This window comes from Alosa alosa, chromosome 10, assembly GCF_017589495.1.
Source record: "Alosa alosa isolate M-15738 ecotype Scorff River chromosome 10, AALO_Geno_1.1, whole genome shotgun sequence".
Taxonomy (NCBI): Eukaryota; Metazoa; Chordata; class Actinopteri; order Clupeiformes; family Clupeidae; genus Alosa; species Alosa alosa.
The window spans coordinates 13,328,880-13,342,624 of record NC_063198.1 but is presented as its reverse complement, the minus strand read 5'-3'; positions in this window follow the sequence as shown (position 1 = coordinate 13,342,624).

The window sequence follows — 13,745 nt, the reverse complement described above, 5'->3', positions numbered from 1 at the left end:
TTTTTTTTGCTTCTGCTGAGCTCCAGTCTCCCGAGAACACATTTCAGGACAGATGGATGGATTCCCCGACGCAATTTCAAGATGGTTTCACCCTCACTGACCTCGCTGCACACATTCAAGCCATCGTCCAATCCATCATTCAGCTGTGTGTGAAAATGACAGGAAGAGAAAAGCTTGGCCCTCAACGGAAATGGCTTTTTCATCCCAATTGAGCTGTTCTCATAAGAGGGACATTAAACCATCAACGCTTTTATTCATAATGGGCAATGCCAAGAAAAAGGGTTTCCGCTGCCTTCTAAAGGGTTGAGGCAGACCAAGACAGCCAGGGAAATGGAAGAGGGGTGTGGATTCTTTACATAGAATTTATCAAAAATTCACTCCGTAAACCGTTTGAACCCTGGCATGAGTTGAGCGAAAAATTCTAGAAACTTCTAAAAGTTCTTCCCTTTGAAGTGATCTGAGGTCAAAGGAAACCGAGAAGAAAATCAGATTTTTTAATCAAAGTTACTTTGTTTTGTGCACTGGCGTGATTGATGTGGAGGATCTGTGAGGATCACGATCAGCCCTGGACTCAATCTCACAGGGACACAATGACTGATTCCGGACCTTGACAGCGCTGTTCTACTTCTCTCTCTCTGACACACTCAATCTCTCTAAATATCTCATCCTTTCCCTTACTCACTTTCCATCTCTCTCTCTCTGTCTCTATTTTGCTTGTCTCTGTCTCTCTCACTGGTAATAAATCTTTCTCTTGATGCAATCTAAGTTTCTTCCTTCTTCCACTTTTCAGCCCATTTAAGAACGCCTTCCAGTGTTCTGACACGCTCTCCCTCGCTTTCTTCAAAGAGTGTCAGTTGGTCCCCCTCTAACCCCCAGCCCAGTCCGGCCCGTGCTCTCCCACTCCGAGATGGCTTCCGAGGGCTCCACAGGCTTGGGCGAGTGCTTGAGAGAAAGAAAAAACAAAAACGCCCCAGCGGAATCCGCGCGGAGGCGACATCAAACAGGAGGCAGCGGAGCCTGACTGACAGGCTCTGGGCCTTTTATAAAAGGAGCTGAGGCTGCAACAAGACACTAATGCTTCACCTTTCAGAGACCAGACCCATCTTTAGCCCCCACTGGTGCTACCCCCCCCACACACACACACTCACCATCACCCATGTGTGAATATAGTAAACTGACAGCCATCACAGGGTGGAGTGTGTTTTGGCAGGTGAAATGGCAAGAAAGTTCTCATTCACACATTTAAGCAGCCTTGCTTGTACTTACAGAGTACTTATAGGGTTAAGGGAAGGATTAAGGGTTTATGTAGTCTACTAGTCAGGCAATACATGCAGTAGTGTTGGTCATGACTAAAGATAATCCAAAGCCTCATGCTAACCTTAACCGTAGTGGCATATTGTAACAACTGTTGCAGTTACATGTTGTAACAACATGGAATTAAGGGGGATGCTGTACCACTTACATCAAGTTATTCATAAAATCCATTTTGTGTCTGTTCATCCCCAAACGCACATAATTGGCACATAGGCTACTCAGTATGGATGGCTAGTAGTCTTTACTCTTCAGTGTAGGGGACTATGGGATAATTTCAGTGAAAGAAACAAATTATTTCTTTGAGATGACAAAATTACCTCCTTCTTTACTCTTTACTCAGGTTTTCCAGCATATGTTCTTGTAGCCTTGTACACAGTGTGAACTGAATACTGTTGAAGTGGAATGTGTGGTGGTAATGGGCTTTTGTTGCAGAGTTCCTGACCCATTGTGCACCAACGAGCACATTCAGTTCTGCAGCTGATAGACCTGATCAACACCCCAAATGGCAAGGCCAAAACTGGCACGTTCTAATGCGCGCCAACCAAATGTAGCACTTACGCCCACCCTCTCCCTAGAGAGACGCAAAGAAATACCTCAGACAGCTTTATAGTTTCACCTCACAGCAAGATTTGGGGCAAAAATGTAAATAAAAGCCATAAAACAAAGGCATTTTGATTTGATGCCCTTTTCTTGCTGCCCCCGCAGCGGCGGCAAGCTCTTTTTCTCAGCCTGCTGTCCAATCATGGGACGGGATCCTTCATGCAGCCTCGTATAAATGCATCATTGTCCTTTATGTGGTCAGATGCAAGACTCGGGGGTCATTAACTCAGTGGTGGAGCACTGCAGTGAATACCACCACCCTGCTTTTCCACGGCAGCATTTGTGAACAATTAAAAAACTGGAGATATTCATGGGATGTTATTATCGTCAGCCGCTGCTTTTGTTCCCTAGATGCCCTTCATGGTCCATTTCTCTCATGGTTTGTGCCTCAAGAAGGTCGGCGTTTTGTGCTCTGTGCAGAGCTCGCTTGTGTGAATCTCAACATGGAGGGAATTGAGAGTCATGCTTGCCCCCCCCAACCCCCCACTCTCTACGTTGGCTTTGTTGTGCTTCCAGCATTTGTAATTATGGAGGCTTAGCACAATGAAAGACATGAATGGTGAAAAGCCTCTTAAAGAAATGGTGAATTTAAATCAAAGCAACTCTGTGGAGAATTCTGTGAGACATTCATCTTTAGGTGATGAGTTCAATCATAATTCCAAACAGGAAGAAAGGCCATAGAAGAAAATACATGAAATTGTAAGTGTGATGGGCACCATAGATGCATACTATCCCCTGCTGGAAACAATCCCACTTGGAATGATGCATTTTGTATGTAATTGCTATTTAACTCATATCACTAAAAAATATTCATGAGACGAGATCTCCTCAATAATTGCATGTGTGTGTGTGTGTGTGTGCATTTGCTTGTGTGTGTGTGTGTGTGTGCCTGAATCGGATATCCTGAACCCAGTCGACGACTTCTCTGCAGTCCAAAATCACGCCAGGCTACCTGCTCCTCTGTGCAATCTTCTCTGCGGTGCCAGCAGGGCTGCTCATGGGCCTGTGGTAACGACATGTTTTATAAACTCAGTTAACAGGAGAGTTTTAGGGGCTGCAGCATTTCCAGTAAATGTTGCCACTGCTTGGTGCAATGGGGTGCGTGTGAAAACATGGACCACAGTGGAAAGAAGACAGTCCAAGTTGACTGTAATGTGTAATGTCAGCTGCAATTAACTGTTAAAGCAAATGGGTGCCCAGTATGTTTAAAACATACAAAAGGGAGAATTTCGAGATTGTGCTTACTTAACCAGATATTGTTAACATACTGACTGGTGTCTTTTGGCAATATAGTTGGAAATGTGGTGCTGTGAATGCTTTGCTTACATTTATGTAGGGCTGGATGATACTTTCTATCCTGGATGGCAGGTGGGAATGACAGGACTGTACCCTTCACAAGATCAAACCATCAATGAATTTGAACCCACTGCACCCACCTACTGCACATTTTTCTGATGTCATCCTACGTTTGCTGAGTGACATTAGAATTTCACGCCATGGTCATATTCAAAGTTAATATTGAATCATATTGCAAATCATATTACCAAATTCGTATGATGAAATCTTCACAGTATGACAAAATGCCTGTGGTTTCCATGGAAGTCTCTAAACCTGCTCTCATTGATGTGTTAGGGATGTTAGTGCTGTAATAGTGTTATATAGCTGTATAGTTCTGTAAAACAATTATAGATCACATTTGTCTTAAACAATACTTGACAAATGCATGCACATCTGTGGTAAAGAGCTTGTTACACATTCCATTCTAAAATGGCATAATCATGTTAACATGCAAAGAATATAAAAAAGGTGAATCTTTGATTTTTCACTTAAATCTCCGTTTCACAGAGTAGCCTACTATCATTATGAAAAAAGTAGCTGAGGCAGCTAGGCAGCTACAGCACTACACTCTGGGGGCATAAACATGGCTGCAGCAAACCTGAGCTAGGTTAAACCGATTGTTTTCTTTTTTTTTGTACCGACAGTACTCGGTGACCTCGAGGTGTGAAAAGGAGAGTTCTCCTTTAGTACTCTGGCAAGGGTAAGTGATTGAAAATGGTCTTGGTGGTCAAAGAGTTGCAAGCTATTTCTAGAAGAATCTATACCATAGCTCTTGAAAAGCATGTATGCTTTCACTTGGCTAAGATTCATTTGGCCACTTGATTGTAATGAGGAAGGCACATTTATTTACTAATGAGAAGACAAAAGAACACAGACAGAAAGTGGGTAGCAGATCTGGATTTCTGTGTTTTGTTTCAGTGACCTAAGGCTACCCTGCTTCTAAGTGGTGGTGGGGAAGGTCTCTCTGCAAGAGGAGGCCGCCTTACCCAAGATTGGAACCACATGTCTGAAAACAGAGCCACAACCTATAAATGCAACTAATTAGGCAACCCCACAGTTTCTGTATATCCAGCAGTTTTGAAACGCAGAGCTTTCATTGTGCGGCTTTGTTAGTGATTATGAATGAATGTTTAAAGGGTTTTGACAAAAGCTGGCAAGTTGATGAGTTGGTAAGTTGGTCAGCTTGAGTTTCTTTCTCTCTCTGTTGGCATGTGTGCGTGTTATGTGTGTGTGTGTTCATTTAGTTCATTTGAAAAATGGCAACCTAAAGAGTGGTACCCTGAAATAGAATGCCTTGGCCTCTAAAGAATCTGACAACACAGTATGCATTCATGGCACACCTTGCATTCTGAAGAGCAGGAGTTCTTGTCCCCTCTCATTTCTCCTAATGACACCAGTGTTGCAGCTAGCTCAGTGCAGGGAGTCTGTGAGCTTGAGAAGGGGTTTGTGGGAGTAGGATAACATGATGTGCCAAATGAGAAAATAAACTCAACAAAAAAATAAACTCAACAAAAGAATACCAAGGAGTGTGCAAACTTTTTTCCTAAAAAACTTGACTCTTTTTGTTCAGCACCTGGGATGTGCACAAAGTCTCCTTGGAAGTGAAGATATAAATGTAGCCTAAAGAATAAAACATGAATAAATAACTAAAAAAATAATACAGTAAAATAATACAGTAAATTACTTTAAAAACCTTTTCACAAAATATAAAGTTATTTATATTGATGAACTCCCCTTTCAGTATTGTGAATAGTAAATGTGGGCACTACAACATGAGACACTAGGCTACAATAATTGTGGCATTGATGGACAGTTTAACACAGAGCCTGGCTTATTCTAATTACTTCTTTGGATAAAGTCTATCTTACTTTTATTCTTAAATAGGCTACTTGGTTGGCCCATCTCCTGACAATGTTACAATGCTTACAGTAGAAGCGAGAAGCAAACTACAGAAGTTGAAGCTGGGAGAAAAATAGCTGGGCCTATAAAGAGAAATAGAAAGAAAATGTTGCATTCATCTTACCCGGTTTCACAAATGCAAAGCCTGTGTATCTGATATGCAACAACACTGTTGCTGTTTGAAAAGAAGATCATAACGCACTACAAAACGCAGCGGCACCTTCAAGGTGGCCTATCTGCTCCAAACAGAAGCACAAAAGCGCAATATTGAAGCGCTGGACGAGGGGTATGCACAGCTAGCAGGATCCAGTGTGTTCTGGTGTTCTTTCTCATTATGACGCATGTCCAAATTTCCGTCAAGGATTCCCGGGACACTGTAAGACCGGGGTCCACGAAACTTGGTGGGCATATAACCCCACATGAATAGCATGGCACCTCCTTTTTTCGTTTTGATCTGTAGCCCCCCCCCTCGGACTGGACCCTCCGAAAGGAGGGTAGGGCAGACACAGTTTTCTGTGAATATCTTGAGAACCGTAGGGCCTAGGATGACCAATTGTTTGCGTATGTTTGCCTCCAGGGGTCATGTAAACCCATTCCATAGCCACTCATTTCATGTATAGCGCCACCTAGTTAACACAAAAAAGTAAAAATGAGGTGTTGTAATCGCAGGTATTTGTGACCTAACATAGTCAAAACTGCACAAAATTGGAAGTGTAGGATCATTATGACACCCTCTGAATGCACGCCAAGTTTCGTGGAATTCTGTTCATGGGGGAAAAAGGTGAATCCACACAATGAATTAATTTATGTTACTATACACCAACTGGCCTATAGGTGGCCGGAGACAGTTTTCTGTGGTGGTCTTGTAATGTCTGAGAACTTCCTGATGGTTATGAGAGGCTATCAAAATTTCATCAAAGACAACACCACCAACAAGACATTCCACTTTTGGAGCACATACATTTGGATGGTTGAAGACCTTCTCCTCTTCATCAGAGGAACACGAGAGGCAAATTGGAGCCTCCATCTGTCAAGTGTACATTCCATTTTACCTTGGTTCTTCTCTTATGATAGGATAAACTATGCCCGATACCTATCAATGTACTGGATGGAGATGATGAGTTTGGGAGACACTCATCCAAGTATAAACCACCAGCTCCAATCGGGGGATTTTGTCGCCCAGAGACAGCAGACTTACGGCTTTGCTTATACTGCATGTGACCAAGTTATTGAGCAGACAGCAAACCGTGACTCTAAAACGAAAGGTGGACTAACTGGGTTTACACTCAACAAAGGCGCAGTTCACAGATGGACACTAACACAACACGAGTGAGCAGCCATCACTATGGAGTGCAGAGACATGGCTGGACACAACACCACAACAAGGCAACGAGCTGAGCTAGATTGTACACGAAGGGAACGTGATGAGAAGGATATAAAAAACATCATGTCCACCATCCAGAGCATGATTATTCCGTTTGATGCTGCCATAGACAGAGAGGTGCTTTACCACATAACATCAGGTCATGTAGCATCAGAGTCTGTTTTCACTGATCTGCATGAAGCAAAGGAAAGAGGTCAAAAAGTCTTTTTAGAATTTTGTGAAAAGAGGCTACAAACTGATGAGGTAGGAACCTATGAACCAATTAAAAAAATGAAGCTCAAGACCTTCAAAGACACAGGAATCTCAACTGTGACAAAAGCAAGAGGCAGAGAGATAGCCCTAAAAGCAGACTGTGATTTATTTGCAAGATTAATTGTAGTTGGAACCGTAAGGAAAATTGACATGTTTGAGATGCTTGCACATAGTTTGGGGCCCTTGCCAGCCTCACTAGCTAATTATGAAAACAAATAAAGCAAAACTGATGCACTTTTTAGAAACAGCAGTGAACCCACCGGCGACAGTGGAGAACATTCCTGAGGGATCAACTTGGGTGTGGGATGCTATGGCACTTGTGCAAACCATGAAACCCCAAGCAACATTTGGGATGTTTGCAGACAAAGCTCTGAGGTTGATTGTCAGTGTGGCTAAAGCGAGCAAGTCCAAAGTGGTACATTTAGACACCTACAAAACCACAAGCGTAAAGAATGCAGAAAGAGATCGACGGGCTCTGAAGGGCTCTCAAGTGACCAAAATATATTGAGAAGATCAAAAGATTCCTAAGCAATGGGTAAAGTTCTTGGCTTTTTCTTTGAGAGATGGTGCAAATCTGCAAATGGTATGCTAGAGGACCTCACGTTGATTGTTGGACACGGAAGAGAGTGCCATGCTCTAAGAAAAATACCAAATAAAGATCTGGAAGTCTTAGCAATGCCAGCACTGTTCACAATACAAGAGGAGGCAGATACTAGACTTCTACTACATTGTGCACATGCTACTAGTTACAGCAGGCATAAAGTCATCAGAAGTCCGGACACTGATGTGTTTGTGCTGGCCCTTGCTTTTTACAAAGAGCTTGGGGCTCATCTGTACTTTCACACAGGAAAAGGAGTCAACACTCACACTGTCTCAGTCCAAAAGATCCATGACCACCTGGGAGAAGAGGTGTGTGTGATGCGCTGATTGGTCTACATTGCTTCTCTGGCTGTGACACAGTGAGTTCCCTATATGGCATAGGAAAGGTGAAGACAGTCAAAACACTCCTGTCTAATCGTGAGCACTGTGCTACGTTCAGAAATATGGGCACTGCTTTCACCATCCCACCAGAGCTCTATGAGGCAGTGGAAGCATTCACATGTGAGCTCTATGATCAGAGGGGTGTTAGAGATGTAAACATGGCAAGGTGGCAAATGTTTAAATCTGGCAAATGTTTGGAAAGAAGTCTTCCTCCAAATAAGGACTCCCTTCACCTGCACATTCAGCGAGCAAACTACCAGGCTGCTATATACAGGTACAGAACCTAGGAAAAGAAGGAAAAAAAGGAAATTATTAGAACTTATATGTTACTGTAAGGACAAGTGATACAGATAATTCCAATGTACTTACTGTCCAGAAATAAACTTGGCAAATAAACTTTCTATTATTCTGTTTTACAGGAGAAGTTTGCAAAGTCAGCCAGACATACCCCCACCAATGCAACGTGGCTGGAGGATGGAGGGAGAATATCTTGCAATACATTGGATGACACTTCCACCAGCACCAAAAACTGTCTTAGAGCTTGTGCATTGCCAGTGCAAAGCACTACAATGTGTGGGGGGGAACTGCACATGTAGAAAGCACAAGGTACCATGTACAGACATGTGTCTATGTAGAAATTGCTCCAATCACACATAACTTGTGTGCAGCTTTTTGTAAATCTGATTCAAGTAAATCTAAAATCTGATTCAAGTTAATTTCTGTCTGCTATTGTTAGTTCGCTAAATAGACAGACTTTGCAGAATAACTGAATTTACCTAACGTAACTTCGCCTAGGCTAACGTTATGCATGTGGCTAACCTTCTTACAGTCGAGTTAAGCTATCGTTATTATTTTCACTAACGTTAACAGCAATCATCGCGGCACAAGCTAGCATAAGATATAGTGTGTAGTCATATATGAAACAATATTTTAGTAAATCGTTAAAAACCAAATCTTACCTGGACGTTGCCAATGTGTTGACTTCTTTATCCGAGTGAGAGGTTTATTCTGACAGCCGGTTCAGGAATAACGTGACTGGCCAACCGAAGTTCACAAGGTAACAACACGAATCCCACTCCGGCGCTAGGGGTAACTCTTTTGTCATCAGCCAGCGATATTATATTAAAGTTTTATTTGAAATGCGCAATAATTGGCGTTGGAAACAATCAATAATGTGTTCATAAACAATTTATATAGCCAATTATAAAAATGAACCAGTTCCCTGAAGGGGATTTACCAATTCGAAAACTAAAGGAGTAAAACAGATTTGGCCCGCCGTCTAACTTCCAGAACTGTTTAATTGAATTAAATTGAATTGGCTGCCTTCAAGTCTTTCTGGAGCTTTCTCCGAGTGGTCCTTGGCTTTTGGAATTGACTATAGCCTACTTCTGACTCCCTGGTCATAAATATGGCCGGTTGATGATGCAGTGATGTTCCTTCCACTTGCAGATAATGGCTCTCATGCAGCTTACTGGAAGATTCTGAAGCTTTGAAATGTATCTGTAACCAGTTTCATTGATATGTTTTGCAACAATAAGGTTGCAAAGGTCTTGGGAGAGCTTTTTGCTTTTATCCATCATGAAATGTTTCTTGTGTGACACCTAGGCTACTAACCAAGCTTATATTAATTTGCACAGATAGAAAGGATAAGTACTCTCTAACTACTAATACAAAAATGTGATATATGGCAATATATGAACATATATGTCAAATAACAGGGACTTATAATTTTACTTATATGGACATATATGTGATTCAAATATTTATGTCAAACATATATTCAAAGCTATACGTCCATACATGCATACAAAATATTTTAATTTCCCATATAAGATGCTATATATCTTCATATACTAGATCCAATTATTTGTTTTCCAAATATATGGAGAAGTTTATGTGTGAATATGTGACAGACTTATATGTAGTCTCTATATATGGTGGCATACATATCCACACACTAGATTCCATTACTTATTTTCCAAATGGAGAACAGTGTGAATTTGTTTATGTCTTGGCGTCACAGGTCTGATGTCGACTATGCTGCTCAGCATCTTTTGCCTTATGTGTCAATGTTTTGTGTGGAGCGCTTTGGGTTGCACTATATGCATACAAAAAATGTGTGAGGCCACAGCTACTTTAAATATAACGGATGCTTATCGCATATGCATGCACACAGCAATACCCATCCCCCACCCTTAACTGACTTTTGAAATCCAACCCACGGTGACTTCAACCGTCACTTTTCTGTCCTGTCATGCATCTGACTGTGTAAGCTGTACAAACTCTGCTGTCATCATATCCAAGGTAAGAAGGCCTTTAGTAAACAGAAATTAGTTACAAAAATATTGTTTTTATAATGTAATGTTAACCAAATCCGTTTGTTAACAGTCTAACCATCATGTTAGAATTAGCTAACGTTAATGTTATCAATTAGCTATCGATAACGTTAGCGAGCTAATATTGCTAACGTTAGCGATGTTAGCTGTTAATGTTAACTTTTCCATTAACTAACTTTACCATTATGGTATATCTAGAATGGTAGTTAACATCATATCCAACAAAAAGCCTGTCTGAGATGTTGTTATGAATATAAGTTTTAGTTTGAATGAAATATCAGGTGTGAGTAAGTTAGCTAACCTAGCTACAGTATAGCTTACATTTAAAGTGGCTGCTAATAACCATGCAGGCTAACGTGAACATTAGTAGGCCTAAATGGATGCCTTACAATTCAGAGACAGTAATATTATAATGTAATGAATTACTTTGAAATGACAGTAATAAGTAATACATAATATATTACGATTTTGAAGTAACTTGCCCAACACTGATTAAACCACATGTCACTGCTTGACTAAAGGAAAAATATAAGCTACTGAACATGCATGGAGATCGTCATAGTTGACAGAAATTACGATACTGATTATATAATAACCTATAGGTCCAAATCTAAATGTTTGGGTTCAGTTTATGAAGTGTTGCTACAGCATGATACTGTGTGTTTGTTATTTATGGGGGGAATCAGGGGGGGATTTTGGTATCGGTGGGCTTGTGTGTGTGTGTTTGTGGGGGGGTGGGGGGGTCGTCGGTCCAGTAGTGGGCCGGTCCGAGGGCCGAATTTTGTTCGCAGTCCGACCCTGTTAGCCTACCATAACTTCATTGAGTCAATGCCAAACTCCGATGTTGATCCGTCATCACTTTGCACCCTCGATTGAAGTTTACCACAATAGCCTAAATATGTAGGCCATACGGATTCTTTGAACTCTTTTGAACACATATCCTCTGTTTATAAGTCCATAGCATACATGCACAGATGCTCTGTTTGTACAACAGGACAGGAGCACGCAAAATCACTCAATCATTCAAGATCTATGGACGGAATTCTTGCTTGTCCCACCAGCAAACGCACTGAGACCAGGTCTCGAGGGGGCCTCCTAGCAGCTCGGGGCTCCAAGCAATTGCCTGCCTTGCCTATTGACAAGGTGCGCCTCTGCATACACACACACACACACACACACACACACACTCGCCACAAGCACTTGCTCATTTACTCATCATCCCCCACCCCCACCAGAATCTGTGCCATATATATATATATATATATATTTCTATAGTTTATCGTATTAATAATAAATATGAATAACCTTTTTATAAATCAATAATGCCACTGAGGAGGATACATTGTCTGAAATGGCGTCTGCTGTGGAGGAGAATAAATGATAAATGAGGTCACAATGCAGACTGAAATGATGGAATCCAGACTGAAATGATGGAATCCAGCCGAGACAACTACAGATTGATCGCAGAGGACTTTGTGCTGCTTAGAAGATAATGTAATCAGTCAAACGTTTATGTTTAGGATTATGGTTATGTTTAAGCTATTTGGCGGATGCTTTTGTCCAAAGCGAATACACACATCTGTGTTTGTGTGATGAGCAACATGAGGCTGATAAGGGGCCAGAGATGATCTTGGCTTTCTCTGATATGGATCGGTGGTCACGCAATGGACATGACAGATATGTGGTGCTTCCCATAGGAGGAGTAATATGTATTAATTCAGTCACGGACACACATAACACACAAAGCCAAGCTACTCTGTGAATTCCTGGAAGGGTAAAAAACCCACTGGGGCCATTATTTATTTTCTCTGTCTATCGGTCTCTCTCTCTCTCTCCCTCTCACACACACGCTCTCTCTGTGTGTCCACTTTCCCTACTTTCTCCACTCCTGTTACCTGCAAACATCTCAGCTGATGGAATGTTTCTAAACAGAGTTTTACCCCAAAAGTAAGCCCCCTCTCTCTCCCTCTCTCTAATTACAATAAATGACTGCATACAGTTAATATCCAATTAACCTGACTAGTGAACCAGAGGTGGTCCAGCTGAATGGCTACAGCACGAGATAATGTGCCCAATTAAAGAGCAACATTAGAGCCGGCACCATTATACAGCCATTATTCAGGAGGAGGGGATGTACAGTATAGCATAGCCGACGGTTCGGCTTGTCTTTGTTCATATCGACAGCGTTGTGTTAGTGGAGCGGTCTGTATGAAACACATCAACCCATACAATTTTGGAAACGAGTGGAACTATTATGTATTGTACTGTGTAAGTATGCCGTGGTGTGTTTGTAGTATACTGCCACAAACATAGATAACAATCTGTACAAATGATTATAGGCTTCGTATTACAGCTCAGATCTAGCTGTAGATCAAGCTCAGATCTACAGATCTAAAGAGATTACCAGCGGTCAGAATCTCAATAGCTGTAGCTGCAGGCATGCAGACACTGTTGATCCTGGTATTTTAAAAATCCTGTATATGGCCTTGCATCAAGCCATATTTCATTCAAGCAAATAGCTCATTTGTAGAGGAACTACAGTACAGAGGAAACACCATCATCAACAGTGGTGAAAATTCAGATGTGGCTTCCTGGTTAATAATAATAATGCACAACCACACAGACTGCTCTTGGGGTTTGTGGTGATGGGGAAGCAGTGTTAGGCATAGCACAGCTACCATCAGATCACTTCAAGTAGAGCCAAAAGTACACAAACTTTTAAAAGAAAATTATAGACGACGTCAAAGAGAATAAAATGGTTTGAGAATTTATGAATTCAGAGCAGTTTGAGGGATCACCGAGAGGTTAGGGGGTAATCACTGGTAGGGATTTCAGTACAACATTTCTATCCTAAGTCCAGGAGGTGATGTTTTTTTAAAAAGCATTTCATGTGAGAGTTACTATATCAAATGATATCTCCAATCAACATCAGGCAGTCATGTCAAATTCTTACTTTTCCTCCTCCCATATGCCGAGAAGCATTTTAGTTTGTGTGTGTTTTGGTCAGGTGCGATTTCAAGAACAGCTCGAAATTTGTCTTTTGTGCCAGACAGCTGTATGCAAGTACAATTAACTCAATTCCCTTGCATGCTTGCTTTAATTCTCTTTGATGAAGAAAACACTCATCCAAACCACTAACAAATTCTCTGTGGGTCTCTTTCCATCATTCTCTCTTTCTTCCATCGTCCCTTTTTCCCACACAAACACACTTCCCCCAACGTCCACAATACGACTAACATGAAATTTACATATTCACAGCAAGTGCTGAAGATCATCTTCAGACATGGCCTTTCTCCATTAGCAGTGCATGTACCTGGCATGGCTGTTGTGATTACTGTTAGCTAGTAATTATGGTCTTTTCATCTGTGCTCATATCTCGACCATCTGTCCATGAAATCAGATTATTTATCTTATAATCAGTAAGAGTCTCCTAGGACCCGCTCAGCGCATGCCTCATTCAGTTGCACTGCTTTGCCTGGAGGCATTGATAGGAGGCGTACAGGTTCATTCACGAGGTCGACCGTCGCCCTGTCCACACACACATCCTTCCACGTTGTGTAACAGCGAGGTAACACGTGAGGTTTTCCAAAGCTCAGAGAGCAAAGCTGGTATTTGTGTCACTTGTGGGGATTTGCCAGTCC